The sequence below is a fragment of the Chroicocephalus ridibundus genome, chromosome 2 (genome assembly GCF_963924245.1).
Source record: "Chroicocephalus ridibundus chromosome 2, bChrRid1.1, whole genome shotgun sequence".
Taxonomy (NCBI): Eukaryota; Metazoa; Chordata; class Aves; order Charadriiformes; family Laridae; genus Chroicocephalus; species Chroicocephalus ridibundus.
The window spans coordinates 52,325,428-52,339,502 of record NC_086285.1 but is presented as its reverse complement, the minus strand read 5'-3'; positions in this window follow the sequence as shown (position 1 = coordinate 52,339,502).

Here is a 14,075-nt window from a genome sequence, read left to right as displayed (position 1 = left end):
GTTAAAAATGGTTGGTTTGAATGCCATTTGCATGATCCAAGTAATTCCAGAGATAATTATACACATTAGTAATTGCTTTCATGTTAACTGAATATTTAAAATTGTAAACCATTTAGTCATCCCATTCATTTTTAATGCCATTGAATAAACACTGGGAAAATCCCCAGACGTTCTGAAGGAAAGAATATCAAACTGCTAAATGTATCTTCCATTGTTGTTCTCTGCTTGAAGTTCTGCACAAAAAGAACAGGCAAAGAAAAACTCAACCCCAAAATCCCGTTTGTACACTTGACTTCCTAAATTCGTTTGATAACAGAACGCTATGGGTGGAGCAAGAGGATTCTTACCATCAAAAACTAGTGTGCTCACTGCTGTCACAACTACAGTGATAGTATAGCTGGCCTGTATCTCCCTATCTCAGGCATACCCTTTTAGACAGTGCTGAGGGTCATGTGAGCCCACTCACAGGAAAACTGCGCAAGCGGCGTATCTTTTTTAATTCTTATCTGCTAGCATCCGGAACAGCAATGCTTAAATGGAAAAGAGTCTCCCTTTCCTCCTGATGCATCTGTTCCTTCTGCTCACTTATAGAGAAAGGTTATATAGATGATGCTGTCAGATGGGCATGCCCCTCACTGTAAGCAAGCAGAAGGAACAGATGCATTAGGAGGAAACAAAGGCAAACTCCCCCTCCCTTTTTTTTTTTTTTCTTCTCCACTCAAGCACTGGCATTCTGAGCCCTCACAGATTTTGGTGGGGAAAAAGAAAGGACAATCAAGTAATGCTATTTGCCTCAGACGGCTCAAGCTGCCCAACCCGTCCATAGCAGGAAGCTCATTCCAATTTACAATCCCCATTCTCCTGTCTGCAATACCTGAAGGTCATTTCCTTTGCAGTTACAGAAGTATGAACTTAAGAAAGCGATCTGTAAGAGGTGATGGGGAGAATGGTGTGGGGATGGCACGCTTGCAGAGTGTGTGTGGCACACAGACAGACCAACTTTGTCTCCATGAATAATGAAATTGTTCACTTCACTTTGTCCAGAATTCAGGGTTAAAGTTGTAAAGCGTCCCGTATTTTCACTGTTCGAGCCTGAATCCGTTGTCCTGGCTACCCACACACCCTGAGTTTCAGGCTGGCTCTTTGCTATGACGCGGTCAGTCCCCAAGCCTAAGATTCATGTGTGTCAGGGTGTCCTTGTTCTGAACAGAGGTTTTCACAACTGTCTCTTTATTTTTTTCCATTGCAATCCTAACCATAAAAACACACTACAGTTCCTGCCTTTTATCATACACACTCCAGTTTGGGGTTTTGAGTGCCACCATGAGCCACTCAGCAGCTATCTGGCACACAGAGCAGAACCACATGCGGGAAAAATTATGAAAGGAGTTTTGCGTTGAAAATTACTTTATCTGTGAGCACATGGATGAAAACACTGCAGAAAAGCTGCAGGAGGGCGGCATTTATAGCAATGATTGTTTGTCGTGGTTTAACCCTAACCAGTAACCAGGACCACGCAGCTGCTCACTCGCTCTCCCCCCTGGTGGGATGAGGGAGAGAATCAGAAGAGTAAAAGTGAGAAAACTCATGGTCTGAGATAAAGACAGTTTAATAAGTAAATCAAGGGCCACGCACACAAGCAAAGCAAAACAAGGAATTCATTCCCTACTCCCCGTCGGCAGGCAGGTGTTCGTCCACCTCCAAGAAAGCAGGGCTCCAATATGCGTAATGGTTACTTGGGAAGACAAAGGCCATCACTCCAAACATCACAGGCACACACACCTTCCTTCTTCTTCCCCCAGCTTTATATGATGAGCATGACATCATACGGTACGGAATATTCCTTTGGTCAGTTGGGGACAGCTGTCCTGGCTGTGTCTGCTCACAACCTTTTGTGCACCCCCGACCTGCTCACTGGTGGGGCAGTGCGAGGAGCAGAAAACACCTTGACTGCTTAACAACAACCAAAAACATTAGTGAGCTATCAGCACCATTCTCATCCCAAATTCCAAACATAGCACTACACCAGCTGCTAGTAAGAAAGTCAACTCTATCCCAGCTGAAACCATGACATTGCTAAACAAACAATAAATATTAGACACAACTAAACCCACAGAAAAGTGAAAAAAGAATTAAAAAAAAAAAAATCAAAGCTACAAATGTCCAGCAAAACCCACAATTTATTCATTCCTTCTTTATTACGCTGTTTTCAGCTGTTGGTGATGAGCCACACACTAAATCCATGGTAAATCATGACCATCTTTTGTCATGCAAAGGGTGTGACATAAACATAAATTGTACAGAGATATTTTGTTCATCAGCTGACAATTTTGTCAAGGAAAGTTTGTTTGGTGGCTCTCAGTGCTCTGCCTGAGTGCTAACAAAAAAGTAGTTGCCTGCTTTCAGGTCCTGGCAAGAAAGGAGGGAGACGGTGAATGTTTCAGAGGAAAGAAGGCTGCAGGAGACAGACTAGAAGACTTCTATGCCAATTCCTTCATTCATGATTTTTCTTGAATACTTGGGAAAGATGATTTGTGTTACCCAAGACATGCTATAGTTGCATGAAATACAGTGTAAATTCTTATATTCTATGGCAATAAACACTATGATAAGTTAGAGCCTTTATATGATATTAAACAATAGAATAAAAATATATACTGCTTTCACTTCATACTCTGCTTGGCAAAAGTATCGTACGCTAAGTAAATCCAGTGACACATTTTCTGTCAGTATGCCACTAAAGTTTACTGAAAGATGTGATAAACAATCCTTCAGCCATATTTTTTAATAAAAACTCTTATGATAGCAATTCTTCCTCTTTCATCTTCATATCCTCCCTCTGTGGAAACCCCCTCTAAAATTTTGCAATATGAAAACCAGCAGATTCATGTGAAAAGGCTACTCACTGGAAAAAAACAACGTCCTCTCCCCAAAATCATAAAAACAATGGGAAATAAAGGCAATCTTCACAAGCTCCACGCTTTATTTTCTCCCTGGCTTTGTTATATCAGATTCCTTTCCCTAAGCTTAACCTAACCAAGTGACTGCTGGTGTCTCGTGGATGGAGTAAATGAAGAAACAAATTCAGGAAGAGGCTTTTCTGCAATGAGGAACACCAAGATGACTCATCTGCTGCTCTTGGTGTCTGTCTCACTGTCCTCTGGCTCTGCTGTGAAAGCACAAATTGTCAGTGCACAGACTGGTGGAGCCTGTCACCTAAACAGGCTGTGCAACATAAGTCAACAGGCATTCTCCTGCTTTAGCTCTACTGCTACCCTCTACAGTTACCCTAAAAATGTTTCTATCTGTAAAAAGGCACTTTTCCTCTTTACTAATAATCTTTCCTCAATGCTTCAAAGGAGAAATATATTTTCAGACAAATAGCTCTTGAAAACTGCCAGTCTTTTTTATCTCAACCTTCCCCTTTCCCTTGAGATTTTACCTTCTAACTCTCCCTGAGAACAGTAACATCAGCAGAAGCTACTACTGGATTAGTTATAACTTTCTAAAATTTTAGGTAACGCATAAGCTGATGAACAAAATATCTCTGTACAATTTATGCTACACCTTTTGCGTGATAACAGATGATCACAATCTACGACTTACCATGGATTTAGTGCATTGCTCCTGAGCAATAGCTGAATATCTGAAGAACTCTTCATAAGTAGCTCTAACTTCCCTTTAAGGAAGGAGCAGTTTGATATCATATGGCATGTGTTTCATCTCCTCATTGTCTTCAGGGATCTGCTTGGTAGAGTACCATCGGATAAAGCCCTGGAGGGAAGAGGGGGCCAAGAAAGCTGGCTAATATTCAAGGATCACCTCCTCCAAGCTCAGGAGCAATGCATCCCAACAAAGAGGAAATTGGGCAAAAACACCAGGAGGCCTCCATGGATGAACAAGGAGCTCCTGGGGAAACTCAGACTCAAAAAGGAAGCCTACAGAGGGTGGAAGCAAGGACAGATAGCCTGGGAGGAATACAGAGAAATTGCACGAGCAGCTAGGGATCAGGTTAGGAAAGCTAAAGCCCAGATAGAGTTAAATCTGGCCAGAGATGTCAAAGGCCACAAGAAAAGCTTCTACTGGTACATCAATGATAAAAGGAAAACTAGGGAAAATGTGAGCCCCCTCTGGAAGGAAGCAGGAGATCTAGTTACCCAGGATATGGAAAAGCTTGAGGTACTAAATAACTTTTTTGCCTCAGTCTTCAGCAGCAAGGGCTCTAGCCACACCACCCAAGTAGCAGAAGGCAAAGGCAGAGACTGGGAGAATGAAGAACCGCCCGTTGTAAGAGAAGACTAGGTTCAAGTTTGTCTGAAGGTGCACAAGTCTATGGGACCGGATGAGATTCATCTGCCGGTCCTGAGGGAAATGGCTGATGAAGGTGCTAAGTCATTATCCATCATATTTGAGAAGTTGTGGCAGTCTGGTGAAGCTCACACTGACTGGAAAAGGGAAAACATAATACCCATTTTTAAAAAGGGGAAAAAGGAAGATCCAGGGAACTACAACCAGTCAGTCTCACCTCTAATTGAGTTACATTTTTGTGGCCATAATGAATACAATAGCCAAGCAGTTGGAGCATGATTTGGCTGCTGTAAGAGTGTGTTTTGGTTCAGGGTGGTGAGGCACTGGAACAGGTTGCCCAGAGATGTTGTGGATGCCCCATCCCTGGAGGTGTTTATGGCCAGGCTGGATGGGGCTTTGAGTAACCTGGTCTAGTGGAAGGTGTCCCTGCCAATGGCAGGGGTTTAGAACTAGATGATCTTGAAGGTCCCTTCCAACCCAAATCATTCTATGATTCTATGATTCTATGATTCTAGTCTGTTATTGATGACTGTGAGCTGACGCAGGCAGGATGCAGGAACAACCACAAACCACATATGGAAAGCAAAGAACAAATTTATTCTCGATACCTCACAGACCGGGGAATCTCTGGAGCAATACCCGGGCAGAGGCACGCAAGCAGGGACTGCAGGCACTGCGGTGCGAGAGAGAGTTCTTGTTAGCAAGAGTCCTTGGCAGCGAGAGAGTCCTTGTTAGCAAGAGCATATGCGGACTCCCTGTGCTTGATGGTATTTAAAGGGTTCAAACAGGCATAGTTTTCCCACTGTGCTTTGATCTTCAACAACAGGCCAGGATTCTCAAGCAGCTAGATAAGGTGTCTCTGAGTCCATCACAGACTTATGTTATCTAAGTACAAGTGTTTTTCTTGCAAGCACCTGAGACTGAATAACAATTAGTGCGATACACGTGTTTTCCAGTACCCCAGGTGCAAGTCACTTGAGCGTATTTACAATCCTCCTTGCGATCTTCCATTGCTTTCCCACAATGACCCTAATGCTTGACTTATTCGGCTTGTTGCCAGCCAAGTTCTGGCACAAGGAGGCTAGAGAGTATAAGGTTTGAGAACCACTGACTTAAACCAAAGTTATGCTGTGATTACAGTCACTTTCCAGTAGCTTTAAATAGCTTTAAAGATCATTTAGGTAACAAAAACTCTTACAAAGCCTGGCATCTGCCCACAGATGGGGTGTCTGCAATTTAAGATGGTTCCCACCATGCAACCACCACACCTTGATAGCCTTGTTCTAAGACCCATATCATATATATAGAATGGACGCAGCCCTCTGATTCATGGGGCAATCTTCGTGCCAAAGCAGGGGCTTTTTGTTGAGATATCTGAGCAGTGTTGATGGTAGCTTCCTCTGACAGCACACTCTGTATAAATATAAGAATAATTTACAAAATAATCTCACAACAGCAGTATCTGCCTGTGAAGCATTAGAGCAAGATTAGAACCACATAAAGGAAATGAAGGAACTCTTAAGAAGTCTGCAAAACTGACACAACAGCAAAATCTTAGGTTTTATAAAATTGAGAGAGCTCAATTGCTAAACTCAGGCCATTTTAAGTCAAGACAGAACAATGCAAGGGAGAAGAAGGAAATGTGTAACTCATAATGATTTGATTATTTATTATTTAAAATGCTCAACAGAGAAACAGATAAAAAGACAAGTGGTGACAAGTGATAGGACGAGGGGAAACGGGTTCAAGTTATGTCAGGGGAGGTTTAGATTTGATATTAGGAAACATTTTTTCACTGAAAGGGTTATTAAACATTGGAATAGGCTGCCCAGGGAGGTGGTGGATTCACCATCCCTGGAGGTGTTTAAAAAAAGGGTAGATGGGGCACTTAGGGACATGGTTTAGAAGTGGCTCTTGTCAGGGTAGGCTAAAGGTTGGACTCGATGATCTTAAAGGTCCCTTCCAACCTCAACAATTCTATGATTCTATTCTATGATTCTACAAAGAAGCAAAAGAGGCAGCTCAATAAGATGTCTCTAAAGCAAGCGAACAAAATTTGATGGGTCAAAGAAAAACAACCGTTGCTGGTTGATAAACAGAGGTGGATGAAATAAGCAGAAAGACAGAGCAATGGTGAAGATTAAATGCTAGGGAAAAATTAAAGGCATTTTTAGGAGAGTCTTAGTACGCCAAAACCACGGATTGCACTTGCAGAAGTTGAATTGCTCTCTGAAGTCACCCCAAATCAGAGTATCTCTATTATTAAGTATAACAATATCGAATTCCATTAATTTTCTTCTAGAATCCTTTTATTACTGCTCACAGAGCTTGAAAAGTAATTCAGTTAAAAAGAAATGCTCTTCTGTTATTATCAGATGGAATAAAGTCTGTTTAATCAGATCAATCAGATCCTGTCTGATCAGACAGAATAATAATCTAAGAAGAAAGCAATACATCCTCTACCCCTATTTCTGCAGTGGCTAGCTCCTCAAGAAATAGCTCCTGGTAAAAAGCTCTCAGCTCACCTCTATTCCTGCACGGCCACACTGCATGAGCCAGTGGGAGTCTGATCAAAGCATCCCGCCTTTTCTGCCAGCAGGTAATAGGCTGTCAGCCACCGGACTGTCTCCTCATGCTGACGTTTCCCTGAGCTTGCTGCCATCAGAGAAGGCTACAGCTGAAGTGTCATGGAGGCTTTTCCACCTCAGCAGTGTCACTTTGTTATCCAGCCACAGAGCGCAGTGCCTGGGATACCTCTGCCTGGGGGATCACGGTACAGAAACAACGCGAGGAGGCAGGGAGAGGTAAGGGCCTTGGATGTCATCTGACCAAAGCAAAAGTCATCTAATACATGCAGGTTCTGTCAGTCACCAGGTTGTAAAGCCACAATCCCTGGACTTTAGAAACACTCTTCTAGCACATAGCCAAGTAAGCTAGAATTTGGTGTTTTCTGGTGAGTTTATAAGTTAGAAGAGAGACTACTGGGCTTCTCACCTCTAAAATCTACAAAAAACTGCAACCCAGCAATTTTGGATCATCAACTCTTCCTTCTCCTTCAAAACCCATTCCTTGCTGCTAAGGGTAAACCCCAGCCTTTGTTTTCTGGTGAGTAAGGTCCTTGCAGTAGGAGCATTTCATGAGGTGCTGCCAGCTGGCCAGTGGAACACAGCTGGACACTTTTTCCTGGGAAGAAGAGCAATGGGAATATAAGTTTATAAGCAGCTAGCAGAACCAAGAAAATACACTTTGAGAGAGTTAAATGAGATGGATGCTAGCCAATCAAAAAAAATAATTATGTGAATGCATATTAAAAAAATATGGTAAGACTTCAAGCAGTCAAATTATGTCATTAATCCATCTGGTAACCTGAGAAACACTTTCTACACAGATTTAGAAGAGGCACTGGTGGAATATCTCAAATAGACCTTGACAATGATGCAAGGACCCAGTTTTGCAGTCATTAAACAACTGTGTTAGCTGCTCTGAGATACGCCCCTTCAAACCTGTGTGAGCTTTCAGAAGGAAGAACTCATTAACCTCTGAAATGATGTGTAATTGTGCCACACCACAATACCATGAGAACGTTCTGTCACTTTGTGATTCACTACTCTTAAATGGAGCACGCTACTACATGTCCTCGGATAAACCAGTGGGCATCATGGAAACACACATAAAAAACAATCTTCAGGACACTCAGTGGAATTTACGGTGCTGACTTCTTTACAGGATTAACATCACTTGTCCCCATCCATCAGACCTGTAGAGAACTTCCCCTCTTCTCTTGCAAAACTCTTTTGCGTTGTGTATCAGCATTATGGTAGTAGTTTGATTCTAAATGATATTAAGGAAAACTAATATTATTAGGTATGGATATTACTGACATAGGTGCAGTACCAGTATCACACTGTTCTGCCTTGCATAGCTCGGCACTGCCTCAGTATGAACCAAAGCCTGAGCAGTTCTATCTGCATGATCGTTCTGTTCCAGCAATGGGAAGAAGGGAGCAGTAATGATCCATGTCCTATTCTAATGATCTTAATTTTTCCCCTCTAAGAGGGCAGCTTAGAGCTCCTCTTACTGTCCATCAAAATGCCAGGACCCAGCAGAGATCCTCTACATGTGAAATTGGTGGGTCTCAGAAAGGATACGTATGTCATGAAAGAAGTAAGGCAGAATATGCCAGTAAGTTACTTTGCTAGTACCAGTTCTGAGGTGGAGAAGTTTACTCTTGGTGATTCAATGCATGTACTGCTCCCCACTGATTGTTCAGAGAAGGTAGACATATTGTAAGACTGTTTCACTATGTCTAAAACACAGGTGCAAGCTGGGTGGTCTGGATCTCATGCCCTCTGCATCATGAAGGAAGTGCTCAGCAGGTCTACCTGGTAGGTGTGCTGGTGTCAGCAATGGCACAAAGTATTAAGAGTGCTTATCTCACTGACTGCCAAGACACTGCTATACTTTATTGGCAAGAACAAAATCCCAGTTTTCGTTGTGGAGAAAGAATGATTTCAGAACTTTCTGAGAGTTACAGAGAAATCAGGTACCTACGGCAAGTTCTCACTGGGAATCGAAACCTTGGAGTTTCACACAGCAACGCTATCCGTCTTTGGCTTTAGTTTCTTGTCATGTTTTCACATATAGTGGCCAGCAGACTGTGGACCTACCCATGGCAGTGACTGTTGATTACCTACTTGCTACAGGGAAAGAAGTGATGCTGTTCAGGATGTGTAGAACTGCTGCGCATCCCACACAGCATTCTTGAACACCCTGAACTGGTATAGATCACATGAGCAGACCACATCAACAACCACCTCCAAAAGCACATACAAGGTGTTTGTTTTAGAAGGGTTTTGGGGCCATCTGTAGGTGAACCTCTTGCTTTCGACTGATAGTGTTTCATATTGTGATGTCTTCATGTGCCAATCAAAACAGGACTTACATCAGCCACGGGTGACTGGGTATTGCACCAAAAGGCAGTGGCAACTGCAAGGCATGTTGAGACTATCAAGGCTGTTGGTTAATATTGACCCACTAACACTGGAAAAAGCAAGATGTCCTCACAGTTCTGTCAGACATGGCTGGTGGCAGTAGCAGACAGAACATCGTGAGGCCTTCTGTGCTGTGGGATCTGTGCTGTGGAAGATACTGACTGTACTACGAGCTTCTCAGATGTGTGCTCACATTGTACAATAAATTAAACTCACTGTTGCAAGGGTCAAACTCAATCAGAAACAGAAGGCTGCACTAGGTCTCTAACAGCAACACAGCTTGTCAATTGGCAGCTCTAAAACTGATGGTACATCAGAATCTGACTTTGAATCTCCTTTGAAGCAAGTTCAGACAACTAAAGAAAAAGCCCAGCCAACCAACTTTTGCTGAAGATTGGCTGAATCAACCAGCTACTGAAACTATGATGTTGGAATGTTTCAGGTTGGAAGGGACCTTAAAAGATCATCTAGTTCCACCCCCCCTGCCATGGGCAGGGACACCTCCCACTAGACCAGGTTGCTCAAAGCCTCATCCAGCCTGGTCTTGAACACTTCCAGGATGGGGCATCCACAACTTCCCTGGGCAACCCGTTCCAGTGTCTCACCACCCTCACAGTAAAGAACTTCTTCCTAATACCTAATCTAAACCTATCCTCTCCCAGTTTGAAGCCGTTACCCCTTGTCCTATCACAACACTTCCCGATAAAGGGTCCCTCCCCACCCTTTCTGTAGGCCCCCTTTAGGTACTAGAAGGCTGCTATAAGGTGTCCCCAGAGCCTTCTCTTCTCCAGGCTGAACAACTCCAACTCTCTCAGCCTGTCCTCATAGAATAGGTGCTCCAGCCCTCTGATCATCTTCGTGGCCCTCCTCTGGACCCGTTCCAGCAGGTCCATGTCCTTCTTGTGTTGAGGACTCCAGAGCTGGATGCAGTACTCTGGGTGGGGTCTCACGAGAGCAGAGTAGAGGGGCAGAATCACCTCCCTTGACCTGCTGGCCATGCTTCTTTGGATGCAGCCCAGGATGTGGTTGACTTTCTGGGCTGTGAGCTCATTGCCTACTCATATTGAGCTTCTTGTCCACCAGCACCCCCGAGTCCTTCTCCTCAGGGCTGCTCTCTACCCATTCTCCGCCCAATCTGTATTTGTGCTTGGGATTGCCATGACCCAGGTGCAGGACTTTGCACTTGGCCTGGTTGAACATCATGAAGCTTGCATAGACCCACCTCTCAAGCCTATCCAGGTCCCTCTGGATAGCATCCCTTCCCTCCAGCATGTTGACCATGCCACACAGCTTGGTGTCGTTGACAAAATTCCTGAGCGTGCACTGAATCTCACTGTCCATGTTGCCAACAAAGATGTTAAACAGCACTGGTCCCAGTACTGACCCCTGAGGAATGCCACTCGTCACTGTTTTCGATGTGGACATTGAGCTGTTGACTGCAACCCTTTGAGTGTGGCCACCTAGCCAGTTCCTTATCCTAAGTTTGTCTAAGGAAAATATGGGCAGTTTGGTAATATTCTGGGAAATTAGAAGCTCACAGATATGTTTTAAAACATTTAATATCTGTCAATATGAACTCAGCTGGAAGTGATGCAGAAGTGGTGCAAGCATGACTTCATTCACTGATGAGGAGGAAAACTAGCAACAAATTCTCCCCCACCACAAAGATTTCAGTGGTGAAGAACTATCTGCTGCCCTGCAGCAAATCTCCAGCAGTTAGTGTGTAACATTTCTGGATTTATCTGTAGTCCAGCACGCAGCTGTCTTTCTCGCAAGCACGTGATGACACCTGTTCTGTCGTTAAAAAGGTGGCTAGGTTGAGCACAACCACTGTAGCAACTGGAAACCCAGCCACATAAGCACCTCTATTTTTTGACTTGACTTCTGTTTTATCAAGTAGCTTTTCCTGTAATGTCATGAGAAAAAAAATCTTCATCTTTATCACTCTAAGTGTCACACTAGTTTTATTGTGCAGAATGTTGTATGTGCATAGGCAATAGCTGTGACAGCATGAGGAGCACCACATTATGAAGCTTTCATAACAATGCAATTATTAACTCAAGTCATTCAGACACATTTTCCAATAACCGCTTTGTATGTTTGATACCATAATCATTCATGTTAGATGACTCAAAATGTACCACCATTAGAAGCCTTTTTGACATAATTCTTTTCAAATCTGTTTAACAGAACTGTGGTACTTGGTGGTATCGTGACATTTTTTGTTGGTATTGGTGCCATGAAAAACTCAAGTGGGATTACTCATCGGTACTGCCTTCCCTTCCTTCTTCACCATGCTCAGATGTGTCTGCTCACTTGTCACCTTCTCAGAAAACCTCTTAAATGCTTTCATATGTGTTTCCTGCTCGGCAGTAGCCTAGGCACCAAGTGACATTCTTCAGCTTGTCTGGATGGTTTCTACGCTTCCTACATTTTAGTCCCTCTTAAGGAGCACCCGGGTCTGTCAGGCTCCTCACCATGAGCTGAACCGGCCTTTGAACAGATTGCCTCTCACTACCCCTCACAGACACCTGTGCGTTCCCTCAGACAAACACACCACTAAAAACCATCTGGAACTGAGAATAACTCTTACCAGTGGAGTTACTGTAAACCAATTGTGTCAGGTAATCTACTATTTGAAAAGCACACACTGAAAAAGAGTAGCAGTGCGTAACATTAAACAGAGTGCTTCTTAAAAAGATTAGGGAAGGTTACAAAATTTTTTTCCATTTGACTGTAATGAATCACTCTGCGGTTGGTGTTTTCTCTCCTTGTCTTTCCACTGTTTAAACTTCCCGTTCATCACAAAGTCACTCACTGCTGCTGTGGCCACCCAAAAGATATCTGTATAGTTTAAGCCATTCATCTTGAAGAGATGGGTACTTTCATCAGGCAGCCCATTCCTTTCAAAAATAAGTGTTTAAGATAAATAGGAAAATTAACATCTGAACTCAACAATTTATCTTCATGACTACCCAGAGTCCCGATATCTACCTTATTCTGTCTAACTTCTGGAACACAGTATGAGGAAAATACATGTAGCGCCGGCAATACAAAGAAAATATTTTGCTCACCTGATCTCCATCCATACTTGGCTCTAATAACCAGACTCATAGGTCACCCCCCCAACACTCCCAGATCAAACACCCCAGCTTTCTGCACTTCCCATTATACATGTTATTGTAGAGTGCCTAACTGATCTAATTTCCAGTGCTTTGCAATTTAGTTTTCATGGCCTCATTAGACCTTTTTATATTCTTCAGGAAATATTTACAGTAAGTGAACCACATTGGGCAGTACAATGATGATAAATTTGCGGGGAATGATCTGAATCACTCAAGCTCTTTGAAAAGAGCAATGCAGAATTCATAACTGGTATTAATCATGTAACAGTGAAGCTGGTGGAGAGATGTAATTCAGTTTCAGGTTCTCCAATATTAATCGGCAATCACAACACACAGCAAGTTGCATAGCAGGTAGAGGCGGGGTGTGCTTGAAACTGGTCTGCTACTGACATCACTATACTTAAAAATAAAAGCAAACACCAAACCCAAGGAGATGAGAATCTGAGGTGAGTTGTAATTGCGCTGCTTCATGTTTCAGAGGTGAGTTGTAATTGAGCTGCTTCAAGAACTTATTTCTTCCCTGCTCCATCTCCCCTTCAAAATGATAAGTTAATCAGCTAGAAAAGTACACAGCGAATTCTCATGTCTGCATCAGTCTTTCTGTCCTTCCTTACAGACAGGTAGTCTTCTATTCATAATTTTAGATTAGTAAGTGATGTGTTTAGAGCAGTAATCTCCACTTTGTGTAATCCTCTCCTTTATATACTTTTGCTTTAGATTGGGAGCAAATGCTGAGCTGATCATGCATAAGGTACATACATAAATGTCAAATAACTCAGCTGGGTTTTTTTCCTCCACTTTTCAGTATTGCTGCAATAGATGATGTTTAAGTGCATCAGTGCTGACACTTATCCTATTAAAGCTCTGAGAATGCACATCAGTGCTACTGCAATGTTATCATTCTTTACATTTTTCCCTTCTGGCTGAACAGACAATATGATTGATGACAGAAAGTAGTTACTAGTAAAAGAAGCATTGCAGTGAGTCATGAGTAAAGATTTAAATGAAAACCAGAACTTATAGTTAAAAACAGGCTATAGATCAATTTATTTTTTTAAAAAAGCAAAGCCTGATTTCAGTTATAACTTATTCTTTGACTTGAAAGAAACCTTCAGAAGACAAAAAGTATGCATACAGGAACTACAACTACCCAGCTTGAAATACAGTGAGACGGCATGGTTTCTAGAACCTGAAGTATATGAAAGAATCATAAAAATACGAACAAACTCAAAAGAGAAAGAGAATCAAGAAGCGAGCAGAGCAAAATTTAACATGCATACACACACTGAAAAAAAAAAGAAAAGGCAGAAAGGGAGAAGAAATGTTTCCCCTACAAAAACAAATGACTCTGCCACTCTGCGGCATCTTTTTAAACAATATTTAAAAATAGGTTTCTTCTGTGACAGAAAAAGGATGTGTGAGAATGTAGGGGTTTAGACGGTAGCCACACTTCTTTATTTTATTTTGGTTTTATAGTTATCCTTGAAATTACTGTGTTACCATCTGAAAGATACAGATTCCTCCAGCATACAGGAAAAAAAAAATTATTATGAATTTCCCCAAGTCTTACTATTAAGACTATTACTTTTTGACCTCAGGTGTCTTTTGTTTAAAGGGCGACGGCAGCCTTGCTGTAGGAGGCAGTGACATC